Source organism: Kogia breviceps, chromosome 1 (assembly GCF_026419965.1).
Source record: "Kogia breviceps isolate mKogBre1 chromosome 1, mKogBre1 haplotype 1, whole genome shotgun sequence".
NCBI classification, from domain to species: Eukaryota; Metazoa; Chordata; class Mammalia; order Artiodactyla; family Physeteridae; genus Kogia; species Kogia breviceps.
Window position 1 is genome coordinate 12,026,532 of NC_081310.1, and position 12,800 is coordinate 12,039,331.

At 33.6% G+C, this 12,800-nt stretch overlaps 1 pseudogene; it reads left to right on the forward strand.

Annotated features, from left to right (window-relative positions):
- The first annotated feature begins 1,186 nt into the window (after window positions 1-1,186).
- On the forward strand, window positions 1,187-2,107 carry LOC136793430 (small ribosomal subunit protein uS2 pseudogene; annotated as a pseudogene).
- Window positions 2,108-12,800: the final 10,693 nt, after the last annotated feature.

Here is a 12,800-nt window from a genome sequence, read left to right on the forward strand (position 1 = left end):
CCAAGGAAGCAACTGTATTATCCTGTACAATGCTGATTCTCTCTAGGAAATGTTATTAATGCCAGCATCTATAGTTATGGCCAAAGATACTTCACTATTCCTTTCTATATTGTTGTTTGAAGCGTATTGATTTTAGATCACTCACTTAAAATTAACAGTCCACAAATAGGAGAAACAAAATAAGCTGCCTGTTTGTGGTGAACAATTGTTTTGGTTTTCTTATATAGATTAGCATTGATTTTTCCTTCAGATATATATTAAACTAATATGTTGTGTCTGTTTCATAATTGGAATGAAGTAACTTATTCATTCAACCATTTATCTCACTCTCTATAGATCAGTAGTTAGATAGATATAGATATAGATACAGATATGACAAAAATAAAAGCAAACATATAATCTATACCAGGCACCGTACTAAGTTTTGGGGTAAAAAGGCCCTCTTAGAGCTTATATTTTAGTGAACACAAAGTTAGAAGGATCCGTATGCTCTTCTTTATATCAATGTGTGAGAATCCTGCAAGGAAATCTGTTTGTGTGGGTATTAGTAACTGTTATATATAAATACAAGTGTTATATAGACTATAAATAGATACATTTCATGGACAAATACGACAGGAATGGTACATTAAACTCAGTCATAGTTCTTTTCTTGCAGGACTACTCCATTATGCTAATGTGAATGATGAATCTCTTGCAGAGGATATAGTCTATATAGCATTTCCAAATTACTGGCTACACAGTATTTCCATCACAGAACATTTCATAACAATCTGAAATGTCTGAACTTTAAAATTTCAAGTACTTCTTAAAAATTATTTCTTTTCCTATATCTATGAACTTTTTAGCATACTGTTATTTAATTGGCTTTCATTTTTAATAATCTCTTAGTAACACAGATTTTATAGGCAAAGCCTCATGATATGTATAATCCCCTAAAAAATATCTTTCAAAACTAAGGTAGATAGATTTAACATATTGATAGAGAATATAGTCATATATGCGTAAGCCTTCACTTGCATCTTTGAATCCAACATATCTTTTCTACTCAATATAATTTAATCTTGCTCCTTAGTCCAATTTACAAATTTAAAATCTTTGACTTTTCCCTTTCTGTGCTACCCAGACAGCAGTCTGTAAGGCATTGTTCTGGGTTCCCAGCATAACTTAAAGGGAAACTTTCACAATGCCCAGAGCTTTTGATGTCCTACAAATGAAGGAGGATGTCTTCAAACCTTGAAGCAAGAACCCACTTAGGTGGCACCAACCTTGACTTCCAAATCGTACAGTTATCTAAGAAGGAAAAGTGATGGCATTACCTCTAAATCTGAAGAGAATCTGGGAGAAGCTTCTGCTGTCCGCCTCTGCCATCATTGCCATTGAAAACCTGGCTGATGTCAGTATCATAACCTCCAGGAAGACCAGCCAGCGAGCTGCGCCGAAGTTTGCTGCTGCCATGGGCGCCACTCCTACAGCTGGTCACAATGCTTCTGGAACCTCACTCACCGGAGCCGGGCAGGCTTCCGGGAGCCGCGACTCGTGGTGCTTCCCGACACCAGGCCTGACCACCGGTGTGAGAGGCATCTTCTGTGAACCTGCCTGGTAACACAAACCAGTCTCTGTGCTGCGTGTACACCGCCATCCGTGCAACAACCGGGAGCTCGCTCTGCGGGTCTGACGTGATTGACGGACGCGGACCGGGGAAGTTCTGCGCATGCGTGCTTCCCTCTCCCGTGAGCACCTGCGGGAGTCCCGCCTGCGCTCGACTTGTGCGAAGATCCTCAACAGGTGGTAAAGGAAGGGCAGGCCTCAGCTGAGGAGGCTGTGACCAAGGAGGAATTCAGGGTGAGCGGACTGCTCCAGCTCCTGTACTTACTGCTGCTCAACCCAAGGTGGCAGCCTGGTGTGAAGGCGGCAGGTGCCCTCTGTGCCTGCCCGGCAGTTCCCCACTGAGAACCACAGTGCACAGCGGTTACTGAAGATGGGCTGCAGGTGCCACGAATCAGGCCACGGAATGGGAGGGGCGACCGCTGAGTGGTCCTCAGCTGTTCTTCTGCAGACTCTTAAAAAGGAAGTATTGGGGCCTTCCCTTCCCTGGTGGCATTAATGGTTGAGAGTCCGCCTGCCGATGCAGGGCACACGGGCTCGTGCCCCAGTCAGGGAAGATCCCACGTGCCGCGGAGCGGCTGGGACCGTGAGCCATGGCCGCTGAGCCTGCGCGTCCGGAAATAAGGTGACAGAAAATAAAGTTTCCAAAGTAAGATGAGATAAAATAAGATAAATCTCTGACTTTTGATTGGAGTGATGAGTCCATTTATACTTGATATAGTCATTAATATGATTGGCTTTACGACTGCCATTTATTTTTTTATGTCCACTGTCTTTGTTGCTCCTTTATTCTTCCTTAACTCATTTTATGTAAAACCAGATTTTTAGTATTCATTTTAATTCCTCTGTTGATTTTTTATTTACTCCAGGATTTATAATATGAATCAATATATTATGATCTACTTCACATTAATACTGTGTTAATTCCAATAAAATATTGCAACTTTTCTCTATTACTGCTCCATATCCATCTTCCTCTTTTGTTCTATTTTTCCATATAATTTACAGATTATTATATGAAGTGAAATGAGTCTGACAAAGACAAATACTGTATGATCTTTGTCATATATGGAATCTAAATATATTTATATTTATATAGATGGTTGCCAGAGGTGGTGGGTAGGGGTTGGAATAAATGGGTGAACTTTTTTTTAGTTTAAATAAATTGAATTTAAAAATGACATCTGTGTATGTTACAAACCTAAAAACAGAATATTATAACTATTGCTTTATGTAATCTTATGTCCTTTAATAAAATTGAGGAGAAGCATTATATATATAGTCTATATTTACTGACAGATGTACCATTCCAGTGCTTTTCATTTCTTCTTGTGGATTTGAGTTAGTTGATCATTCTGGCTAGAGATTTATCAGTTTCATTGATCTTTTAAAAAAAACAGTTCCTTTTTAATTGATTTTTCCTATTTTTTCTCTTTACTATTTCATCTTTTCTGCTTTCATCTTTATTATTTCCTCTCTTCTGCTTGCTTTGGGTTTATTTCCCCCCCTTTTTTTATTGTTGCTTAACATGGAATATTAGGTAGCTGATTTGAGACCTTACTTCCTTCTAAAGACAAGTGTTTAATGCTGTAAAATCCCCATAAGCACTGCTTTATCTCTTTCCCACAAATTGTAATATGTAATGTTTTCATTTTCATTTCATTAAAATATTTTCTAATTTCCCTTATGAATCTCATGAGTTATTTAGAAGTATTATGAGTTATTTAGAAGCATTTGTTTACTTCCAAATATTTGGCTTTTTCCAGATATCTTCCTGTTGTTATCAACAATAATTTCATTGTGCTCCGAAAATAGACTTTGACCATCATCAGTTCTTTCACATATACTGATTTTTGTTTAATGGCTCAGAAAATGTTCTATTCTGGTTACGTATTCCAAAAGCTTTTTGAAATTTGTATCTTTGCTTTTGTTTGTTGGAAGGATTTATAAATGTCAACTAGGTCAACTTCTGTTTATCAGGTCTTGTATATGTTTACTGTATATCTGCTTGTTCTATGGATTTCAGACAGAGAAGTATTAATATATCTAACTATAATTGTGGATTTTTCTTTTTACTTTTCAGTTCTATCAGGTTTTGCTTCATGCATTTTGAAGCTTTATTGGGATTATTATGTCTTTTCCTTCAATTGACTCCTTTTGTTCTGGTAATAAGCCTTGTTCTGAATTCTATTTTTTGATATTAATATAGCCACTCCAGATTTCTTTGCTTAATATTTACATATTATATTTTTCCATATGATTACATTTAACCTTTCAACATCTTTATGTTTGAATTTGGTTTCAATAGACAATATATAGATTGTATCTTTTTAAATCCAATTCGACCACCTCTATCACTAATTAGGTCAACAGACTGTTTATATATAATGCAATTATTGATATATTTGAACTTAATTACACCAACTTACTTTTCTCTTATTTCTTCTATCGGCTCTTTGCTCCCTTTTTCTTTTTATCATGACAGCTTTTGGGTTGAGTGTTTCTTTTTTATTCCATTCATGCTTCACTGTTGGTCCATTATTTATAGCTGTGAAAAACAGTGGTAAACTTACAACAGGATAAATATAATTACTCCTTCCATTCCTCTGTCCTCTTTTAATTATATATTTTAATTGTATTTATGTTATTAGCCACTTTATTTTTACTATTTTTTCTTTCAGAGAGTCAAATTTCTATTAAAGCAAGTCTAAATAAGAAAAAATGTAGTTATTATCATTTTTTACAATTTCAAGAGATCTTTATTTATTAAACAAATCCAGATTTCTGTCTGGTATCATATTGATTTGATATAAAAAGTATTCTTTAATATTTCTTAAATCAGATCTACTGGCAGCAATTTCTCTCAGTTTATATTTGTCTGATGAAGTCGTTTACTTTTTTCTTTGTATGTAATATTTTGCTGCCTCCAAGATTTATTTTTTTATCATTGGTTTTCAGCACTTTGAATATGCTGTATCTTGATTGTGTGATGTGATTGAAAATGATTCTTCTTTACAGCTCTACAGCAAACTTCTTCATTTCCCATAAAGTTCAACCAATCTGAAATTTAATTTTGTTAGCCCAGAAATAATAGAAGTAATAGTAATATAATCAGGTTCTATAGACTGCAGTTAATTTTTATTTAGTATTTTAACATATGTATTGAAGTAATGGAAACATTACATCCTTGTAATGTTTCAATTATCTTTCATTCTTAGAGCAGCTTTACAGAACATCAACTTGTCAGATTTGGATACTAAATAGCTTGTCTTGTGCATCATTTATTGTGTGTGAGAACTCATTAACATTATCCCCAAACTGTGTAATCCCAGGATATATAATTGAAATAAAAGACACTGAGGCTAGATTCTTAGTTCAGCATGCCACAGAGAGTTTTTTTCAGACTGGGATGTCAGAGGGTTAATGTTTCTTTTTCTTTTTTTCTTTCTTTTTTTTTTTTGTAAGGAGATATTGACTTGGAAGCAGAAACAGAAAACTAAACCATATTGAGTTCTAAGAGATTTTACCTATACCATGACTCTTAAAGAGTTGATGTTGTTATTTCCTTTCTATGGATGAATAAACTGAGTCTCAGAGAGGTTAAGTCACCTAAAATCACACAGATATTAAGTGGCAGGTTTTTCATTCCAGTCTAGATGTGGTTCTTAAATATAGTGTTTTCACTATTCCTGCACAAATTTTAAAGAGTTTGAAAATTATATTTAGCAAGCATATTTAAATTCTATGAAACTTGAAAGTGGCATATCATACCTGGAAAAGCAAATTTATAATTAGGTGAACTATTGTAAACACATTTCTATGTTTACTGCTTGGCCAAAGATCAATCATAGATATTAACCAGCTGAGAAGCAGGAGAAGAATATTAGGGATTGATGGAGTGTATCCAGAAAAGTGATTCTCAAGGAGACATCAGAGATCTTAAAAGCATTCCAACATATTTATTCAAAATAAATATGCCTTGCTATCCTATGGAGATTAGGCATAGTGATCAATGAGTTCATTAAAAACAAGAAACACACTTTTGTTTGCAATTGTTGTCAAGACAATGGTTATAATTAGATAAAAGCAACTTTCAAAGTAATTCTTATTTTCTGCAGCAGGGAACGCTGAAGGTACACTCTTTAAAAGTTGAAAATCCCAGGCTAGAGAAAATATGTCTGTGAGGAAAAGTATCTGGGCTAAAATATACAGAATAGTAATGACTACACTATTCGTTATTGTAGTAATCTATTCAGAGATCCCAGATCTAGTTAAAATAGTTTTATACACTTTTCCCTAATACTTTGTTCAAAACAGGATGACCATTTTTCAATGATTTGTAGAGAAGAATGGAATTAAAGAATTACCTGTACCGCAAGAGATTAATTTTAGGGCCACGTGTAAATTTGGATAACTTAAGCACATATTATCCTTGTCAAATTAGTGGCTATTATAGGATACTCAGCCAAACAGTGCTGATTATTCACATTTTATCTCTAATTTCAACTCCTAAGCGAATGAGGAATCTATTATATATCATATGCATGTTGAAACTGTTATGAGTTAAATTTGAAGTAGTTCTGTAGACTGTGTTGAAAATATATTCTGAGTTTCTGGTGCTTTTCAAAACATGTTTAATGTCCAGTGACAATGTAACATATGAAAAAAGAGCAAGCAAGGGAAATGACCTTCAAACAAAAGGAAGAATGATTAGAGATCACTATTTTTGCCATGTTCACATGACATTTCTCCAAGAGGAGAAAATAAAAACCACGCCTTATTTCTTGTTTAAATGCATAAATGTTCTATATAAGTTTGGGTTTGTTTAAAAAAAATAGCTGACAAATATGCATTTTTTATTTTGAATTATATAAATGTAAATCTATAAAAATGGAGAGGTATTTTCATATGTAATTATCATCAGCAATAGAGAAATGATATGATTTTGCTTGATGCCATTTAAATGTGGATATTGTTATGCTTTGAATCCGTCATTTTTTTATGATAATGTAGAAAAGAGAGTAAAATTATTCGAATTTGAGCATTTCTTTCCACAATTTGGGTCTGCAAATGTATATTCCTCTTAGAAGTATTGTAGGCAGGGAAAGTGTTCCACATGATTTAACAAAGACAGATAGGAAATGTATTTAGAAATATTATATTGCATGTGAATTTCAGAGAATTTAAAGAATTTTTGGAAAGATTAAAGGAATTTTTGCCAATCATTTGAAAATCAGAGGAATATAGCCAGTTTCACCCATTTCTATGCTCAATTTGGTTAATCTCTGTAAATAAATCTTAACTAATCCCATTTTTTTCTGTCAAGTCCATAGCCAATGGTTTTTAAGATTCATTGTCTACCATATGTTAGCACAAAAAGTTTTCCAGAAGGAGATTTGAATTTCTAGTTCAGAGTACTCATCTGGACATATGTCAAAACATCTGTTCTTTCTGAGGGTAACCACCTCCAATTTTTACGTGTCTATAGAAACTCTCAAACTCTCACAGTACATTAATAAAGGCAGTATTTCAAACCATCTTTCAAAGATGTTCTAGAAGAGGTCCAGAAACATGTAGCATATCTTGAGCACTTTAGAGAATATGTTATATGAATCAGCCTCTATAAATGCATCACCTTTTCATATTAAAAAAAAACCTTCAGGCATAATGAAGCCAAGACCATCTATTATCATTAAAATATGGGATTTCTTTGAAAATACAATTGTATGTATACTTTTATTTAAATTATTAAATGTCTGATTTATGAAACAAGTGAAACATACATTATGTAAGTTTCCCTTATTTTCTGTGATTAACTGGTGTGTGTAGTTCTCATATCATCTATAATGAGTAATTTATTAGCAATAACTTTTAGTAAGATTTAAAGCTATTTCTTCATAAGAGGATCATGGACAAAGTCTGTTACTGGCATATGCAGTTGCACTCAATTAATGTGCTCATGGACAAGGCAAAATAGTTTTTATAGAAAAACACATTACGGTATAGCTGTTGCCATGAAAATTGTATATGAATCAGACTTGGAAATGCTATCCTTAACTGTTACTATCAAATCAATCTCCATGAAGATGTCTGTCCAGACAAAGAGATTTACTTGTTACTATTAGGCTAGGAGCAATGATGACATTTTTTATGCATTCTTCTAATTATGGATATGCATGTCTTCTTTCTCCCTTCCTGTAGAATGTATCATTTTGCTCATCTTTGTGCTTTGCTTAGGGGCTAGTAAATATTTTGTACATTTAATCATTCAATACACATTTTTTTCTTTAAATTTTAAATGTGTTAAAGGAAACTTATGTGTCAAAGGAAATGTGTTAAAGGAAATTTGGATTTGCTAATCCTCTCGATTGCTTCCTGAGTTCCTCTATATTCACAAATGCATTCATATTTATTGTCCATCAAATTGTTTAGATTGCTGCCATTTTTCTTTTCCTAATTTCATGAATGAGATGCTTAGATCATTAATTTTTCTATTTTCTTCTTTTAATCTGTCTGTTTACAGTTTTAAATGTGTTAATATAATTCAAGGACTTTAAAAGATTGTATTTTCTTTTTCATAAACCGACTCTGCATGCCCTACTGAACACCAGATCCATGGCTTGGAGAGACACTAAATGCATTTTCAGAGTAGAACAGGGAAATCATTTAATATTCTGCATGCAATTAATTAAATGCATAAATCCTAAAATCTCCATGAAACATCTTGGAGAGAAAGTGTAGAATTAATTCACATGGACAAGTAACAAGTGTGGGTCTAATAATCAGATAGGTTTTGTGTAGTCATATGGAAGAAGGCTGGTGGATACCAGCAGTTGGCAGTCCCTGCCACGTGCTGTAACTTATATTAATAGATTTTCTTACTTTAATCCTTCTTTTCATTTTGAGAAAAAACATACTTGTTTATTATTTGGTGTGCTGATCTTTTATTTATTGTTACTAAATTTGTGCTCTTAGACAAATCCTAAATTTGTTCTCTTATGCTGCCCCCAATTTCCCTATTAACATATACCTTGCCTTAAAATGGAAAACAAAACAAAACAAAACTGTGGACATTTTCTTCTTCTTTTCTCCTTTTAGTTCCCCCTCCCAGATTCCCTCCCCATTCCACCCTCCTGCCCTTGTCTTTTCTTTCTCTTCATTCTCTAGATTTTCCTATTCTTTGAAAGATGGTCGAGGTTAGCTATAAAATCATCAAGTTTTTTTGTAGATGGATTTTTAAACAGCTGGATTACTCCTCTAAATTTTTTCGACTTTACAATTCGATGCCTTCAGAAATATGTTTGTATGTGAACACAGGCATAAATGTGTGGGTTTTATTTTTAAATATAGAAATATTTTCTGGGTTTCTCTTCACTACTGATTTCTAATTCTATTTTTTTAAATTCATATGATGTTTTTAGTATTAGTTTAAGGTGGTCTCTCTGGATTAACACATAAAAAATAGAAAGAATGTATATTATCTGTTTAGGGTAGGTTTTACTCTCTAATAGAAAAAAAACCTGTTAATTTTTGTTCCTGTCTTCTATTTTCTTGCTCATTTTTATGTTAATCTATTATTTTATGAATGATATAGCATATTTTATTATGTTTACATGACACATAGTTATATTATTCTTCTAAATTGAGGATTTTATGAAGAATATTGGCTTTTTATATGGTGCTTTTTTCTTGCCTTAATAGTATTTAGTTGATATTAGCAGTGCTGTATGTGCTTTTTTTAAGTTGATTTTTTTCATTATTTTAAAAAGTTAGTGTAATTGGGTGTGTGCTTGAAAATGGAAATTTTTTCAGTATTCAAAAATAAGTTTCCATTCTTTTGACTTCTATTTTGCTTTTGAGAAGACTGCTTACACATTAATTGCCATTGTTAGGGGTGTTTCCTTTTCTTTATAGTTTCTTAAGGTATTGTTGAGTGTTTTATTTTCACCAATTCATAAGATATTAGCAGGAATGGATTTATTTTTATTTCCTTGTTTAGGCAGTAACTTCATGTACTCAGTCTGTTCTGGGAAGTTCTCAGACATTATTTTTCTGCAATTTCCTCTCTTTTTCTGTTCCTTATTCTCAGTCTATTCTATGCCACTCAACTTATTTTCCATATTTTTATCTCTATTTTCTCTATAGCTTATTTTTATTTCTTTCCTCAATTTTATCTTCTGGTACACTAAGTTTTCTTCAGCTTTAATAAGGCTTCTCTTAGTTTTCCAATGCCTTTTAAATACTTTGTCTTTATAAGGTCCATTATCTTCTTTTTCAAATTTCATTTTTTCCACAGTAATTTATAACTGTCTTAAGGTTTTAAGATGTGTTATTTTCTTTAATGATTTAAATATATTTATTAAAAATCTAAACCTGGCTCTAATATTGTTATAGGTACCAATATGGTGCATATCTACTCTTTTCCTTCTGCTAGACAACTTGAGAGATGCAGGCATTGTGATTCTAGCACATTCCCTGTAACCTTATATGATTGGCTCATTGCAAAGACATATGCATCTGGCATGCAGCTATTGAATTCAAAACTGTCCACTCTTCACCTCTTCTATCCCCAAAGCGGAGAATTAGAATGAGTTTGCATCTACCTTTTAGGGAATCACACTTCATCTTGAGAGACTTGCTACAAACTTGTATTTGTTCTATTATTCTGCAATACAACTTAAGATGCAGTAAAACCTAGTGTTTCCACCATTCCAAAAACATCCTGAATCCCTGAGTTGATTACATCATTCTGATAGAACTTGGATAACAGAAAGTTGTAGATAATATAGGTTTATTTTAAGGTATATGCATATTAAGGTATAAGAGATAAATTCAAGAAGGCAGAATTTGTGACCTCAGTGAAGATTCTGGAAAGGCATGTAGCTCTACTTTGCAACCCCTACTACAAGGCATGGTAGTCTAATATCACAGATAATGTAGTTGATTTCCATATTCACATAGGTTTTCTAGGGCCTATATGTAGATAAACACAGAAGGCATCCACTCATTCAACAAATACTAACAATCACTTATATTTCTGGCAGGGGCAGATTTACTGTTCCCTAAGTTTCATAAGCTTAAGTTCCATAAGTTTCGGGTTCTATCATTTTGTGCAGTAAAGAGTTTAACTTTGCCCAGGTTGAGGTCTGGACTTTGCCCTTGGTTACTGTGAGACAATCTCTAGGTCCATGGAGTTTTCTACTTGATAAAATTATCTTTGCTTACATGAGGGCCTTAGGCCAATAAAGACAGTCTGCCAAAGATATCTTTGGGTCATGTGGTATTAGCTCCACATCTGGAAGGGCTAGAGGCTTAGATTAGCCACATGGGCAGTCATCCATGTCTGCGTGACAGAGCCACAATAAAGACTCTGGACCCCAAAACTCAGGAGAGCTTTCTGGATTGCCAATACCCCATGACTATTGTCACATTCTGTTGTCAGGAAAGTTATCACTGTCTGTGACTCCATGGGGAGAGAATAAGTGGAGACTCCAAATGTGGAACTTTCCTGGACTCTGCCCCATGTGTCCCTTCCCTTCACTAATTCATTGTAATAAACCATAACTGTGAGCATTAAGCTTTCAGTGAGATCTGTGAGTCCTTGCAAATTATTGAAACTAAAGGTCGTCTTGGGACACCCAAGCATTGGTATCAGAAGTGAGGGTGAGATTGTGGACTGTTTCCTACCTTTGCACACTTTCATGGAGCCCTTCCTCTTTCAGAGACCTTAGTATGGTGTTTGTTTCTGCAAAATTTGCAGAATATTTTTACACAAATTGGTTAAGATTGCTATATTTTTCTAATTTGCCTTCCCCTCCATGATACTGTATGCAGGAGGGTCCACAGGAAAGTTGAGTTAGTTCAAGTGAAATGGAGTTTGAGGATATATTTACTTGGGATTCAGTGTATTTTGTAGTCTCTTCTATGAAAAGGTAAATTATTGCTAAGCATTTAGGGTTTAAATGACTCTCAGGACATTTCCTTCTACTTAGTGTGCTGTGTCACCTGGTGTTATTTCATTTATGTGGAAAGTCAGAGGTTTTAGCACAGTATGTATGTGTCTTATGCTACCTGGTACTGGAAATATGAATAGAGGGAAAAACTTGATTTGAAATGTTTAGTTGTGAGAAAGCAGTGTGTAAAAATTTCTCCTAATCTTCACACTTACAAACTTTTTAAGTGGAATATTCATTTCTTACCAATACTTAGCAGAAACAAGAATCAAAACATCATAATCTTGATTACGTACTCTATAATGATAAATGTGTGAGGTAGTGCTTTTTTTTTTTTCATTTTTGATAGGAAACCACAAGGAAAATTCACCAGAATTCCTGTGTGTGCAAGGCACTGAACTTTAACAGCACACACGCTGATTTTATCTGTTACAGCTAAAATTTGAAAACCAAAAATGCCTGAGAGAAATTTTCCCAAATTTAATAAAAATATTAAAAACTTACATGACATCAACAAAAACTAGTTGTGAAACTTTTGGAATTGATCTGCATGTACATCATGATAAAAATATTTGATCAAACATATTAGAAGAAAGACTATCTTAACTTACTTTTCTCAGGATGGAAATAATCTTCCAAAATCATTTTTATAGGAAGAGGCAATCAGAGAGTATAAAGCAAAAATTAAGGATACATATTAGAGAAGTATTTCAGAATGATGAGAGATTAAACTTAATTTTTGATTACTGTAATGATTTTGATATTTGCCAAATTTACGTTTGGTGTGATAGTCTTTCTAATTGGAAATAAATGCACACTTTGTAACTTAATTTTGTATGTGCAATAGTGTATTCTTCTTAAAAAAGCATCCCTACTTATTGAAGGCTCAGGCCTGACAAAATGTGTACCATTCTAGATATCCACTCTAGAATGACACCAGGACTTTGTAAAGTATATTGACTGTGACATGAAGCTCTTAAGGTACTAATAATATGGCATTATGTATAAATCTTAATATTTACTGAGAGAACAGTAATTTCAGTGACAGCAGTTACCTATTGTCCTGACTAGAAAGATAGACTTCTCATACAGGGGAGAGAATTTGTTCTACTGGTATATAACATTTGCCTAATAAACACTGCTGAATGAGTCAATTTGATGAATTATTTTTCTGTCACCGTTCACACAGTTCTCCTCTAAGAATAGAATTATAAGCATACTATAGCTTCCAGTCAAAAA